Genomic DNA, 16,974 nt, shown 5'->3' with positions numbered 1-16,974 from the left:
GCATAAAGGTTTGTGGCATTAACCCCTTATATCCTGCTGGATATTAAACCTGACCATTGACACTTCACCAAGATGATTGCATTCGTGAATATTTAGGGCTAAATTTTGTTTTGCTAGACAATATATACCCCTCCTTCCTCCTCATTGAAATTAAATGGATTGGCTATACAACTGCAGAAGGAATTCAGTCCTTGATATGGACTGAAATTCTGGAGCCCAAGAATTTGTCTGAGGATTTCCTGTGCTGCAAATTACCACTGATTTCTCTTCCCGCAGCTCTAGGTAGAATTTTAATTAATTATACCAGTGTCCTAAACTACCTGCTCTTGGTAGATTTAGCTTTGGCAACTTCCTCAATATTAGTGTTGTATGATTGGGCAGGAAACGTTCAGCACATCATGCGAGAAAAGGGTCTTCATTCTGGAACGCTAACTAAGCTCTGTCAAGTGTCTCCCCATTCCATTTTTTGGAAGACATATGCTGCCTAGAGGCACAATGCTTAGTACATAGTTTATATTGTGTCTCCAGGGTTTTCCTCTGGTTAGAACAAATGTAACCAGTCTGCTTTTCACACAACTAGCCTATTTGGCAAAGTTACACAGTTCATTGGAAGCCCTTTACTTGAGATGGCCAAATATCTTAAAATATTTTCCATTGATATAGTCTTGATTAAAAACATGTAAGTGCTTTGGGGGCATCATTTTTGTGGTGTTGAACCTGCAACATGTTGAACCTGCAACATGTAGAGTCTCTAAGCAGATGCAACTCTACTGAAGTCACTACAATTACACTGTGGCTGTATTTGTTCCATAATTGTTTAATTTTAGCTCTATTTTCCTCTTCTCAACTTCAAAAGAGTGAATAAACTTGAGTCATTAATGACTCCCCAAATCAGGGCTTGTGATGGTAAAAAAGGACCATTACAATACATATAAAATGATGGGATCTAAATTAGCTGTTACCATTCAAGAATGAAATCTTGAATCATTGTGGATAGTTCTCTGAAAACATCCACTCAATGTGCAGCAGCAGTCAAAAAAGTGAACAGACTGTTGGGAGTCATGAAGAAAGGGATATATCATAAGACAAAAAATATCATGTTGCCTCTATATAAATCCATGGTATGCCCACATCCTTGAATACTGCATGCAGATGTGGTCGCCCCATCTCAAAGAAGATATATTGGAATTGGAAAAGGTTCAGAAAAAGGCAACAAAAATGATTAAGGGTATGCAACAGCTTCCATATAAGAAGAGTCCATATGGGACTTTTCAGCTTGGAAAAGAGACGACTAAGAGGGGATATGATAGAGGTCTATAAAGTCATGACGGGTGTGGAGAAAGTAAATAAGGAAGTGTTATTTAATCCTTGTCATAATACAAGAACTAGGGGTCACCAATTAAATTAATAGGCAGCAGGTTTAAAACAAACGAAATGAAGTATTTCTTCACACAACGCACAGTCAACCTGTGGAACTGCTTGCCAAAGGATATTGTGAAGACCAAGACTATAGCCGGGTTCAAAAAAGAACTAGATAAGTTCATGGACGATAGGTCTATTAATGGATGTTAGCCAGGATCGGACAGGGATGGTATCCCTAGCCTCTGTTTGCCAGAATTTGGGAATGGGCGACCAGGGGTGTGTCACTTGATGATTACCTGTTCTATCCATTCCCTCTGGGGCACCTGGCATTGGCCACTGTCACAAGACAGGATACTGGGGTAGATGGACCTTTGGTCTGACCCAGTATGGCCATTCTTATGTTCAATAAATAAGACTGGTTTTATTTTTAGCCATGTCACAACAAAAACAAAAAAACAGGCTTCTTTGGTGAACACACAAACTAACAGCCTTGTAGAGACTATGCTCTGCAGTTTGCCTGTTGATTATCTGTATTGAATTTCTGGGGAACTTTTTACTGTCAAAGAAGTTAAACATTCTCTTCGCAATCATTCTGTAGTGCAGGGTCACCATCTATGGAATTTATTTCTATGCACTGCAGTGTGTGCATTGCATAGAAATAATGAGACTAATGACCTGTTTCCACTCTCACTTCCAGTAGAGTCACACAAGTCTCTCTCCATTGGCTTCAGTGAAGCTCTTTTTAAAATAAATAGTATGTATTTCTGTAGCACCTAGGAGCCCTAGTCATGGGCCAGCACTCCACGGTGCTAGGTGCTGTACAGACACAGAACAAAAAGACAGTCCTGGCCCCAAAGAGTCTCCCATCCAAGCATAAGGCAAGAGACTCCATTTGGTCTGTCTGTCTGTCTCTGTCACGAAAACAATGAGATAATAATATTGGTCAGCATGTGTCACAGGTCCACATGCTGCCCCCTCTCGCTCCAGGAGCTACAGCTACAGCTTCCTTCTCGTGACTTGGCCTCCAGCCAGGTCACTATGGTCTCCTCTTCCGGGGTATCAACGTCTTCCAGGCAAACTGTCCCAGGCAGTCTGCTCTCCACTGCTTGGTCTGTGCTGCTTACCCAGGGGCTGGTGGGGAAACCCAGGTCCACCCTCTACTCTGGATTCCACCTCAGAGACCCTCTAATCAGCAGCCAAGCTCTGTACTAGCCAAACCTTGCTGCTTTTCCCCTGAGACTTTCCTACCTTTCTGGTTCCCGCCTCTCTCTGGACTGGGCAGCCCAAACTCCCTCCTTTCAGGGAGCAACTGTAGGCTGCCCTCTATAGTCCCAGACACGCCTCCCTTCACCCAGGGAGTGGCTGCAGACTACTTCCCTGCGCCTCTCAGCTCCTAGCCTTCCTGTTCCTGTCCACTTCTAATTAGTCCTTGATCCCTGGCTTCTCCTCCAAGTGCATCCTAGGCAGTTAATTGGCCCACCTGGCCACCTGAACCCCTTCAGGCCACCCGATCACAGCATGATAGGTATTATAGGAGCTACTCCTGATGTACAGTGTATGAGAACCACAGGCTAATTTAAAGGGAGCTGGTTAGGCTCCTAGGTGGACCAGCTAATATCCACCCTGATTCTCAAGGGTTCTGGCCCACATTGCTTATCGAATGAAATATGATTTGCTGTCCTTCTTGTAAATTGTATTAAAGTTCATAGACAAATGGAAATCAAGAAAGCATATTGCTCTGATGAGCTACTACTAACCCTACTAAACTAAACTAAGAGCTAAGCAACACAGTTAAAATCAAATCAAGGTGAACTCAACAGATCAAAAGATAGCAGCAGTAATGGACAGGAATTAAATTATCAGATTAGTCAAATCATCATATTAATACAACAAATCAACCCATATAAATCCACTAAAGGAATTGAAGGAGGGCTGTGCATTTGATTATAATTGGATTTTAGAGCTGGTTGAATGCTTTAATAGTGAAACAGAATTACTGTTTCATGTCTAAACCACAACCTCAAAGCCAATTCAAGCTTCCTCCTTGGATTTTTACCTGACTGTGGTAGCTAAACCTTTTCCTCCTCCACAAAAGGAGTTACAACGATACAGATGTTAACAGACCACAACAATAAGCAGAAGTTTTACATCTCATATTCAGCAGTTTACAGCTGAGAAGTCTAATTTTCTTGGGATCCTTTGCACACCAAACGGGGAAACACACTCAAGTATTTACAAGGTAGCTCCTGTCTAATATGAAGTCTCCAGTCTAAAAGCATGTGGGAACTGGACCTTCTTAATGAAAATGTAGTAAGAATGTTTTTAACATGGATAAAACACTGTATTTTCCCCTAGCCTTGGTTCTGGAAATGTCTGCTGAAACATTCCAAAAATATTCTGTCTGATGCACGCACCCAGCATGGCAAATTTTAGCCAAAATCGTTAAAGTTAAAAGCAAGTGATAACAGGGTCTCATAATGGGAACTGCTGGGACACCTTAACTATAGGCATCATCACTACAAGTTCTGCCTACAATGCTGCATGCCAGCATGAATTCATAGAATATCAGGGCTAGAAGCAGCCTCAGGAGGTCATCTAATCCAACCCCCTGCTCAATGCAGGACCAAACCCCAGACAGATTTTTTGTCCTAGATCCCTAAATGGCCCCCCTCAAGGATTGAACTCACAACGCTGGGGTTAGCAGACCAATGCTCAAACCACTGAGCTCACCCTCCTCATGATTATCAGAATTCATCCTGATTTGGCTCCACTGGGCATTCTTTTGGCGTTATTTCCCATTTGAAGGGTACATTTAACTCCCACTAATATAAGGAAACAAAAGCCCTCTGTTGATGCACTGTGCCAGGAGTAGTCCACAGACTGACACTTCCAGGTAGTCCATATTCCTTCACAGTAGCAAAGGATATGCTACGTAGTTTTTAAGCAGTCACTGGTCCTGCTTGCTGTGGCCAGATCAAGACTCTTTGGGTCTGAGCTTACACCAGGGAGTTACTCGGAATTTATACTGATGTAAGTACCAGCAGAATCAGGCCCTGAGTATTCACAGAGGGATAATTCAGTGCTGAGAAATGTACTGTCCAGCCTCAAAGGAAAATAAATTAACGGCACTGATAAAAAAATAGACCAATGTAACCCAACTATTGCACCAAAATCTACCATCAATGTTTGTCTTTGGTGCCATCCTCATCCGATTATTTCATGTAACCAAGTACACTAATTGCCATAGGGAAGGGCTGTGATCAAAACTGGGTGGTTGAGAAGAGAGAGGTCCACAAGGAGCCCATCGTGCATAATATGGAAAGGTCAGAACCATTCTAGTATACTAAAGGGTTCTATAGTAGGATTAACTCACTTATCCTTAAAGGCTTTTCCCATGGTCTTTAAATAGAAGACGGATACATGAAAAGGAAACTGAGTTGGATACAGAAATCCAACAAATAAAAATGCATCCTTAATCATTAGCAATGCACATATAGGACTCAGCAGTGAGCCATCTGCATAACATTGTCCAGACTCTTTCAGCTGACTGATAATTGTCTGCTACTGCACAAAGAAAGGTATGTATCTGTGAAGTATATTAGGCTAGACTGTAATACATGGAAGGGTCTTGCAGTTGAGCTAATGAACACCTGAGGCTTTTCTGCAATATATGCCAGTACAATTAATGTCAACACCAGATAACTAGCCCTGTAAACATGCTTGAAGGGGGATCTTATATCTTTAAGCAGAAACTCCATTTACGAGGTAAAATTTCCTGATGTATCCCTGACAATCAGGGGACAATCCAATAACCTCCATACCACCAGGCATCTTTCATCTCCAGTTAAAGACAAGTGTTATCTCAGATGACAACAGCAGGCTACAGGGAAATAAATAAATGGATGTCTTTTCCCTAGAACCGTCGCTGCTTATATTAGAAAAGTTGATGCTCACAGAACTGTGAGCGCAATTCAGCTTCAAACCTGTCTGCAGAGATAGCCCATCTGTAGCAGTCCAGTCAAAGGCCAGGGACCCACTGCATTAGATGCTGTACATACACAGCGCAAAAAGATAGTCCCTGCTTCAAAGGGTTTACAATCCTAGTAACGTTGCGACCATGGACAGGTCATTTCACCGCCCTATTCCTCTTTCCCGTCCCTGTCATCAGGGCCGGTGCAAGGATGTTTTGCACCCTAGGCAAAACTTCCATCTTGCGCCCTCCTCCCCTGCCCCGCGCTCCCGCCCTGAGGCGCCTCCCCCTCCCCACGGCAGCTCCCACCCTCCGCCCTGAGGCACCCCCCTTACGGCAGCTCCCCACCCCCCACCCTTAAAGACTAACAAATTTATTTGGGCATAAGCTTTTGTGGGTAGAAAACCCCGCTTCCTCAGATGCCCAAATAAATCTGTTAGTCTTTAAGGTGCCACCAGACTTCTCATTGTTTTTGTGGATACAGACTAACACGGCTACCCCTCTGGTACTTGGCACCATATGAGCAATAAAGCCAGATATTTTGCATTTGATATGTAGAGCATTTTAACAAATGAATTTCTGCTAAGTCCTCTATCTAACTAAATATTGACTGTCTCTCAAAGGAGCTATCCCTCGCCACTGCAGTTAGGCACCACAAAATAATTTAAAAAATGAAAGTGCAACTAGTTCAATCCAAGTCTAGTGACACCATCTGTTGATTTTTAATTCTTTAGGAACTGAAACCAACGGAGATTATTGCGGTCTAATCTAGTTATATTTACTCCTAATGCATTATTATTATTATTATTATTAATAATAATAATAATAAATAGGTCATGTAGGTCATTATTAACATTTGAATTTTTCTTTTCAGGTCTGTTTTGCATTCTATTGTATTGCCAAATCACACTTGTCCTCTGTAAAGAAAAGACATACTGGACAATAAGTGGAGTTAAGTGAATGCACTTTTGAGCCTGGAAACCACCAGCAATAGCAAAGATGGACATTTTTAGCAGCCTCTACTACACTCTGATATATGCTTCTGGCCCTCGGGTGCCTGCTTCTGTAATAGGCTCGTTATCAAGCTTGGTACATAGACTGCTTTTGCGTCAATTAATCCCAGTTACCCAATCTACCATGTTTATTTTATAAACTCCTAGGACGGAGATGATTAAAAATGAGTTTATGCCAGCATTTTTTCACTTTCTTGTGGAATTATGCAACAGGAGCAAATAGCCTGGGTCACATCTGCACTGACTTTTATTTCCCCCCTGCACAGCTTCTGAAATTGGGGGGATAACTTAGTGGTTTGAGCATTGGCCTACTAAACCCAGAGTTGTGAGTTTAATTCTTGAGGGGGCCACTTAGGGATCTGAGGCAAAATCAGTGCTTGGTCCTGCTAGTGAAGGCAGGGGGCTGGACTTGACAATCTTTCAGGGTCCCTTCCAGTTCTATGAGATAGGTATATCCCTATATAATAAAAAAAAATGTCCTTGTGAATCAGGGACACTAGGACCATGACTAGATGCATATTTGTGTAGGTGAGAGTTGAATAGTCTCTGCAAAGGCAGCAGTAGAATATCCAATACCTGGGACTTTTAAAACTGTATGTACAAAGCACTAGAAGATACACTATAGAGAACAGTCCCTGCTGGTGGATGAACTCGACAATCTAAGAGATCAGTTTTACCTCTTGTTACTCTTATTCCATGACCCTGAATCTCTGCTCATGTAAACCAGTTTGATTATCATGATTAATTAATTACTTGTATTATAATAGCACATAGAAGCCCAGAATGAGATCAGAGCCCTATATGTCAGGTACTGTAGAAACCGCTGCAGTTTTGCATTTTATCTGCTTTAGCTTCACTTTTCTCTACTGACAAGGGGGAACATGTGCATGTGAAGGAAGTAGTCTTGAGGCAGTGCCCATCAAGACATCTTGAGAGTGGTTTAAAATGCCTAACCTCCCTTGATACAGAGGTTATCATCTGGTTTCGGAACTTGCACATCAAGCTCTGACATCAGCAAATGAGACAAAGTCTGTAGAAACATATTGCAAGAGACAGTCCCTGCCCTGAGGAGTTTTTAGTTTAAACAGATAGGAAGATGGGAAGGGAAGTTGAGTCAGAAGCTTGCCACAGGTCACAAAATGAATAAATGGTAGAGCTAAGAACAGAACCAAGGTCTTCTGAGTCCCATGTTAATGCCCCATCCTTTGGACTATGCTATCGCTGCAATGTTGTAGCTCCATTGAGCTGAATGGAGCTACTATTGTACCTGCATGGAAGTCAGGGCAGAATCGCAGCCTGTACTATGGGCCATAGCATGTGACTAATTTTCTTGGGGATACTTTTTGCGGGGGGGATTTTCACCAGGAATTTCATAAATTCAGTGTTACAAGTATCCATCTCACTGAGTGGTCATGGCCTGCTCCCCAATTCTGCTGTCTTTCTTTGAGAGACTGACCCCTTCTCCCAGAGCATCTTCTGGAGGCAAGTGACACCCTTCCAACCCAGCAATAGCAGAGGTCCCCTGCTCCATAGCTAACAGATGCATTAAGCTAGTCTGGTTCTCCAGATGTCCCATAATGTACCACATCCAGTGACACAAGCAGATTTTATGCTGCCCTATTAATTAATGTAACTGGCCACTAGATGTCCTCTGTTACTCCACACAAAGCTGGTGCAGAGAGAGAGAGAGAATTTATCAGGAAGTAAATAAGATATTGAAGGAAAGACATTCACAAATAACCATTGGCATAACTGGTCTTAGGGCAACATGCAGTTGCAATGGTTGCACTTGCAAACCTTTCTAGTAAAGTGGTATGATTGGTTCTGGCAGTTGGCACTAGCCACAAACCCACATCAGATAATTCAGTACAGGTGCCATTATCTGATCATGAACAAAGCAAATATAGGGCCTAATCCAAGTCCCGTTAGGAATTCTCCCTCACCCACCCATTGCATTCCAATGTTCCCATCTAGCAGAGACCTAGCCAAGTTAACTCTGCCAGTTAACAACATAGGAAGGGTGGGATTGTCACAAGTCTCTGACACGAGTTCAAGGCCACCCTAGTGGTCACAACTTCCAAGTTGAGAACTGATGGACCCAATAGCATAGATATTCTCAATCTCTACATTCTGTGTCTTATATCATTTGTTCATATGGCCCCATTACAAGTCATCATGATGGCAATTCCTGTTTCCTCCATAAACCCCATCATAGTGTAACTTTGGGGTTTAACAATAAGTGAAAACTTGTGCTACTGATACAAGGAAAAGAGAGTTGTGCATAACTCCTTTCATTGCATCCACTAACTGATACATATACAGCAGTAAGTTCAGTCTTTCAAATAAATTAATACATTAAAAATCACAAGACAAAAGTAAGTCTTTGGGTTTTGTTTTCCACAATGTGAGATTATGCTACAAACAGTGACTAGGGCTTTGAAAGGGAGTAAAGAAGAGTTGCATTTTATTCAGTTTAAGTCACACAGCAGGCTATGACAAAGGCTTTTATGACTAGGCATTCTACTTGTTTTTCTCCTTACAGTTTTAAAGAGCACTTTGAAGACTTTTCATGTTGTATGGACAATTAGGTGTTTCTGTCATTCACTTCTCTCTAAAGAAATCTTTATCTTCTGACCGCTGCCATCCCCTTGAAAGATTTTAGCTTTGAAAGAAGATCTGGGGAGATGCGCTGCCTAGTTTACAAAAATCACCTTAAGCAGTAATATTCTAAAAGTAGTCTGTTGTTTGTCAGCTGCAATCTGAGACCAGGAAAATACCCACTGTCAAAAATAAAGAGAGGTGGAAAACTGAATGTGGTACTTGCTTTGTATTTTATCTTGTGAAGTAGCAGGGATTTCATCGAAATTAGTTTTGACAGAAACAGCAAGATGCCCCGAGAAACCACTGCAGTTCAAATAAAGCAAGAGTTGCCACAACGAGAGCTGGCTAGAGGAAAACAATCTCACTTTGTGACAACTTTCAAGGTTTTGAAATGTGTTTTTGTTCTGCACTGGAACAAAACCAAAACCTTTGAAATTTTTTTTGTGAAACAGAATTGTGCCAAAGTGGCTGGTTTTGGATTGAAAAGGTCAGATTTTTCAATTCGGGTCTCTCGCTCTTGTCAAGAAGGCCACAGATTCCATCTTAGACCTCAGAGAGCCTCTTGTTGAAAACTTCATTAGAAACTTTGTTGAACTAGATACAGCTCCTCAAAATGTTTCAACTTAGACACAACAGCAGATTCTGAGGAAAATAAATTTAGTCAAAAATATTCCAACAAGCTCTAGTCATAAGTAACAGTCCATGGGCAGATACATACTGGCACTATGGTTAATAAATCATAATAACCACTACAATGTGTTTTTCTTCATCAGCAGCTACATCCATATCTAAAGCCTCTTGAGTTTCTCAGCGCAAGTATAACTAACCACATAAGCGAGCACAAATCAAACCGACCCTCATTCATTACCCCCCATATACAAGTTATGCAGAATCCAACAATAAGCAACTGAAAATTAAATATCAATCCAAAGAGTATTTGGCCTTGACTTGAAAGATGCCCTGGCTAAACTCTGGGTCATATTGAAGTGAAGAGTCTTTCAGAGTTTCCCTTCAACAGAGAAAATCCTGCCTCCATTCTAATCTGTTCCAAACAATGCCCATTAAATCCAGCCTCAGCAACCTTTCTACAGAAGGACACAGTGTAGCAGACAGTAGACCGCCAATATACATCCAAGGCTTTAAATACCAATAAAGTATTTTAAGTATTTCTTCCTCGTCTCCGCTTTTCTGCTGCCCTCTCCCCCTCACTTTCTAACTAAACTTGCTCAAAAAAATTAAATAAATCATGGAGCTAATGTTTTCTGCCTTCACATTGTTCACTCTGCTTTCTAGTTAGACCTCTTTCCCTCACCCCATGTCTGTCTTGTCTATTTAGATTGTAAACTCTTCAGAGCTGGAACTATTACTCTGAGCTTGTACTGTGCCTATCACAGTGGGTTTCCATTCTTGGTTGGTCCTTAGGAACTACCATAATAAATAGGATTGATGGATGAATTAATTAATAGCAAATCATCAATCCACCATGCAAGAGGCGCTGGGAATATAACAGTAGCTCTTCCACTCCCTGGAGGCCTCTACCCAGGGAGCAAAAGGAGCTCAACTGCTATTTAATGTAGTTAAAGAAAATGTTATGTACATGAGATGGTCTCTTCTAACAGAGGACAGTGATGTGTGCAACATATATCCATAAATCACGGAGCCCCTGGGTAATCTTCTAAGTAGCCTGAGGCCTGATCCTGCAACTCCTGTAAGAAGTCCTTGCACACACGAATAGTCTCCCTGAAGCCAATGACACCAATATATGAAAAAGGTCTACTCATGTGGGTAAAGGTTTCAGGACTGAAGCCCATCTTTTCAGCCATCAGTTCTAAGAAAGAGTGGGGCCAACTGTGGTTTGACTGCAGACCTGGAAGCACCCGTTTGTGCAACATCAGCCTAGTGTCATTCAAGTTACTGAGCCTGATGTTGTGATGCTACCATTCCCAGAAAATTGCCACCTTGATGACAAGCATTTGAGAGGTTGGGGTGGGTGGGGGGTTTGTATCAAAATAATGAAAATACTGGAGCTTCTCTGGGATCTCCGATAATTCTCAGATTTGGAAATCCACCTCTGCTTGTTTACACTGACTGACTATCCTGGCAATGTCCCATCTCCCCTTGAAGAACAAATATGTTACCTCTTGCTCTCTGTCAGTTCTGGTGGTTCTCCTAAACCCATGAGTCCTGTGTGTGTTCATTTGGGTCAACCCTATATGGATATAATCTATCAAATACCCACTGACCTAGCAGGGCATGTCCTGCCTCTCATGGTGAAATCTATTGTATATCAATGCGTTCCTCAAAACAGGACCCTTCCAACAATGGAGGTGCAATTTTAAGGGTACAAGGAGATTTCATGGAGTTATTATCTTGTTACTGGCTTAAGTGCATATAATAGTATTTGTTTGTTTGAGTTTCATACTGCGCATCGCCGATATTCTACTTTACTATTTTTCACCTTATGAGCTACAAAGTTCATCCTCATAACTGGTTGATCTTTCTAGTTGATTCCTTTACAGTCTGCGCCACTCTAGTGACCAGTAAATAATAATGTGTTTTACTTGGTCCTTAATGAGGTATTGGCAACATCAATTTGTACTCTACATTTCTGTGCTGTTAACAGTAGCAATCACAGGTTTCCTACCTATTAAGAAGTTTGGATGGAATGTAGTTATTCCCTGAGTTGTGAAGGATAGGTTTACATCAGAGCATGGCAAAGAGAACTACAGATTTTAATTGTCAATTTATAGTCACTCTCAATTAACATATTTTTTCTATTAAAAATAAAGTAACTTTTCCCCTCCTCTGAGAAAAAGGAACTTGATTCTGTCATTAATTACATCACTGTAAATTTGACTGCCAGGTCCAGATCCAAAGCAGGTGTAAATTAGCAGTGCTCCCTTGGCTATTAGCCAGGATGGGCAGGAATGGTGTCCCTAGCCTCTGTTTGCCAAAAGCTGGGAATGGGCGACAAGGGATGGATAACCTGATGATTACCTGTTTTGTTCATTCTTTCTGGGGCACCTGGCATTGGCCACTGCTGGAAGACAGGATACCGGGCTAGATGGACCTTTGGCCTGCCCAGTATGGCTGTTCTTGGTTTCTATAGAGCTATGGAGATTTACATTTGCTGAGGTTCTAGCCTAAGACCTATGTCCTTCATTCCCCTTACTCCTTTGACAATTCAGAAGAAGCGTCTATCCAATGCAAATGGTGACCCTGTTTCATTTTCCCACCATGGATACCTAGGAAAGTTAAGATGAAACCTATGGTCAGTAAGACTCCTGTTGGTGATTTTCCATCTTCTCTATTACAGTCTGACAATGAATTCAGCCTATTGATCAACAAATGAGGTGTCTCATCTCTTATCTCTATGAATCTTCACGCTGATCCCAATTACATGCTACTTCAGCCTTCTAGTCACACAAAGATGGAAATATATTTTTATTTGATTACATTGGAAACACTTGAAATTCCATGCTAGTGTGAGTCCATTGTGGCTTGGGTTATTCTATGTTTATTTTAACAAATTGGCTTTACCTAGGAAAGGCACCAAAAGATGAAAAGGAATAAAGGAAAATAATGTCTTTTTTTAAACAACCAGCAAGTGGAAATGTGGAGAATTAAATGCATTTGAAACGAAAGACTGTTTTCTTGTATTAAAAAAAAGACATTAGGCAAAGAACAAGATTAAGGATGTCAAAAGCAAAAAAAATTGTTTAATTTTTTTATAAAGCCATTCTTTTGACACTGCCTTTTTGTTACTTTCATCTCTGAAGCAGATGAGGAAGAGTGAAGAATAAAGATCTGTTGGAGGAGCATGCTATTCAGCTAGAAACATAGCATGCAGATTTATGTTAAGCATACATCAGTTTCCATAGTCATCTGCCAGAAATATCAGGTCAGCTTGCAAAGAATTACAGCTTGATCAAACAACAGAAGGATTTTAAAAAGTAATTTTGAATTTTCAGTGTTGTTTCCATTTTGCAGGTTTTCATTTCCATTTACTGTCTGTCACAAAGTTTTTATATTTCTTATTGAAATTTGAATGGACGTTTTATCAAAGTATGATTAAAATCATGATTGAAAATTTGTTGTTTTCCAAAACAAACTTTATAGAGAGCAGGTTAAATTTTTCTGATAGAGCATTTTCCATAGAAAAGTGCTTTTTCATGACTACCGAATCTTCTTCTGGGAACATGTCAATTGTGTTAATATTTCCTTTTGTGGGAAAAAAAATGAAGAAAAAAAGGCTTTCAGTAAGGTCCACACATCCCATTTTGGCCATTTTGAAATGGAATATTTCAAAATTACATTTCAGGTTGGCTTTTTGTTTCAAAATTTCTTTTATTTTATACCAGAATATGTGTAAACCTTTTTTTTAATGTCAAAATTCAATCCACATCTCCAGGTTAGGTTCCCACGTTCCCTGTACAATAAAAAGGGAGATTTAGGTGCCTAAGAATGGGGTTCATAAAAGCCAGCAAGCTGAATGGACAGGCTCCTAAGCTAGCACGTAGAAATGCTGAGGAGAGGGGCCTAACCATTGTCTCCTCCTCTGGCAGTTTTGTGTGGCTTTAGGCATGCTCTGAGAACGCCTACCAGACCAGAGCCCACTGCCAAGGTAGGGTGTGGGGAATGCTGAGTTTGAGGATCCTGACGGGGCCTAAATGTGAAAGAGGCTACTATGTGCCTAGACTGAGACATCTGTGCACATGCTCACTGGCAGATTTTTAGATGCCATGGGGACTCTAATGGTGAAAATGTAGGCACTTAGGGACTTTAGGTGCCTCAAGACTTAGTCTAAACCTGCTCAGCTGCCACCTATCTCAGTGGCCCCAGATACCAAGGTGATAGGAGCATGCTATAAGAATAGAATAGAATAGAATAGATGTGTGTGATGGGGTATACACACCCCACAGTGGTTAACACCAGGTTAATGAGCTATTGCAGGCCCAATCAGCCCTGCCCCATCCACCTAGAAGGAGGAATTTAAAAGGGGAAAACACTGCACAGTTGGTGGTAAGCCAGAGAGGAGAAAAGCCCTCCAGCCTTCAGCTCCTGGCGAGAGAGATGACTGAAGGCAAGAGCTCCTTGGATCACTGCTGCCCAACAGCCCCACTCCCTGAAGGAAAGAAGGGCATGATGCTGATCCACTTTTGGTGGGACCATTTTTCTGTATTAGCCTGTGAGCCCAGCTGGGGCCACAGCTTACCAGAAGCTCAAGGAATAGAGCTGTACCACACCGATGGGACAGTTCATTTGTGTTCATTTCTTTTTGCGTTTGTTGCCAACACAGAAGGGGTGGACTGCCCGGGGCTCAGCCAGAGGTCTGAGCCTTGTATGATTGGACTGCCATGGCAGAGCATTGCAGAACAGAGACTGGGTGAGTGTAAAGGTCTGGCTCAGTCCCTGGAGGGGAGGTTCCCTGGTCAAGGAACATGGTGACAGTTTGCATCTGAATCTGAAACCTAGTAAATTTCACCAGCTTTAATGATTTGTTACCAAAGTTTTTCATATCTCTAAAATGAATCTGTCTGTAGGGTGAATGTGAGCTGGGCTCTGGTAGTACTATAAAGACTTGGTAATCAAAGAGAAGTAGGTTAGAGCCTCACCCTCTCTGGGGAGTGGCTATTATTCATATTTAGTCCGGAGGGTGATTTTTTCCAATCCTCAGCTAGTCTTTTCTATAATCACCAATTAACGCCTGTCACTGTAGTTTTTCCTGGCAGTTGATGAGGATTGAGGTTTTGGCAGGTTGGAGCTTTCACTCAAGCCCTGCAGTTAATAACGGTGATATTCAGAGCAGAACTAATGGCTCATGCTTGGAATAGATTCCTTTTTTTATGTGACTTGATTCTCCTAGGACTCGTAGGATTGGATTTCTCTGAGCACAAGCACTTTAACACACTATTGTTAGCCAGTAATAACTCCAGAAAGACCCCGGCCAGGGAGTATTGCAGTTTATCACAAAGCAATCGAACCGAATTATTTTATTTCCAGAGTTTCCAAAAAGACCATTTATTTCCCCCCCTTTGAAACATCTCCCTTAATCTGGTGTCCACGGTAGTATCACTCCCTCTTCTAGGTCCTAGTTCAGACAGGTATTTAAACGCAGCCCAAACTTCAAACACATGGCTAACTACATTGAAGTGGATGGGAGTACTCATTGGTGCTTATCAGTAAATATGTGATTGGTTGGGTTTGCGACACCCCTGATCTGTGCACCAGCTTGGTGTGACAATCCATATAGCAACTATGGCGCAGTTGACAATTCATCTGGCTCGTGACACAGTTGTTTTTAGGAGCTACCATAGTTCATGTTACAACATGGCACGTCTTGGTGGCATATCAACCACCAATATTAACCACACTTTAGAAGGTGGTTTAAAATATGGAGGAGAGCTGGGTTATTCTTTGGCTATCTAGCCAGATTGCCAGCTGGTGTCAACCAGGCGTATCTCCTGGGCAGTGAATAGGGCACAGTCTCAGTGGGTTTAAATCGAGATAGCCCAATAGAGCATATGCATCTCTCCTGATTTACACCAGCTGAGAATCCTGCACATCGTTTCAGTCCATTGTAGTGATGCATAAATTACAAATGCAGAGATAGATTGAGATTCACAATGGTCACTTGTAGAGCAGCTCAACATAGTATTCATAGAGTAATTTATATAGTGGTGGTGGTGGTATAATAAATGTGATGCACACCATTCAGCCAGTGAAAAACTGGGTAGCATCACAAAATATTATTCACCAAGTCAATTATTTTGATTAGAAATTGGCAAAATTAATCAAATGAAGTATTAGACAAATAGCTTTTGAGCAGCAAAAGTTACCAATAAAAACGAACAATTCTCTCACCATGCTGGTATAGAGCTTTGACGCACAAGCTTTCAGGAAGTCAATTGAAGTTGGGCACCTAACTTCTGTAGTGTCCTTTGGAAATCCCAGCTATTTATTTATTTATTAATATTATTAATTATTATTACAACAGTAGCAGCTAGAAGCCAACCAGGTTACAAGTCCCTTATTCTAGGTGTTGTACAAACATAAATGCCAATTTCAGCCCCAAAGAGCATACCCCACTTCAGTTGTGTTACTCCAGATTTATAGAGGAGTAACAGAAATCAGAATGTGGTCCCGATTCTATATTCAAAATGGCTGATAAATAAAAAAAGGCTGAATGTAAACTTAATACCCTCTCTTGGGCTGCAGAGTACAACAGCCGGAGAGCAGGGAATAGTTTATGATTGAGTGACATACACAGAAAGTGCACTGGATAAAGATGTACAATTTATTTTTTTTGTCTTGCCTGGCTAACCTTCTCACGACTCTTGAAGTACAAGCCAGCTGTAAGCATTAGGGCACCGTTAATGAAAGCAACTCATTATTGACTAGGAGATGCTGTCCTCTAATGATGCCCTTTGGATTGAAATTTATGTAAATGAGGATTATTTAATTTAGAACCTTTACTACACGGACCTTGTAAATCAGAGAAGGTAATTACTAAATGTAATATTTATCACTAGGTGCATCCGCTCCCCACCACCTTTACAAAACAAAAGGGAAAATACAACCTCTGAGGTGGTTGTTTATTTAAGAGCCACTGATGTCCGGAGCCCGGAGAAATTGTCAGAAACATATGAGACAAAATATCCACCACTTTATCCCCTTAAGCTACTGAGCATTATATTAATATGCTTCATGCTTTGAAAATGGTCCAGCATTTCACTGCTTCTTCAACATTGATTCATTGATTGATGAACATTGATTCATAAGAGAGTAAGTTACTGGGAGTACGGTGTAGTCGTGTGTTCATAAGTGAATGATCTATATCAAGGATGGCCAAGCTTACCGACCCTCCGAGACGCATAGGACAATCTTCAAAAGTTCGAGAGCCGAGGCTCAGGGCTGCAGCCCTGTGGGGTGGGGAGGTTTCACTCAGATCTTCAGCTCCATGGCAGGTGCCTGCAGGACTCAGGGCTGAAGGTCTGTTCCTGCTGAAGTTCTGAGTCCTGGCAGGCT

The sequence above is a fragment of the Mauremys reevesii genome, linkage group 11 (assembly GCF_016161935.1).
Source record: "Mauremys reevesii isolate NIE-2019 linkage group 11, ASM1616193v1, whole genome shotgun sequence".
NCBI lineage: Eukaryota > Metazoa > Chordata > Testudines > Geoemydidae > Mauremys > Mauremys reevesii.
This window is presented reverse-complemented; position numbering follows the sequence as displayed.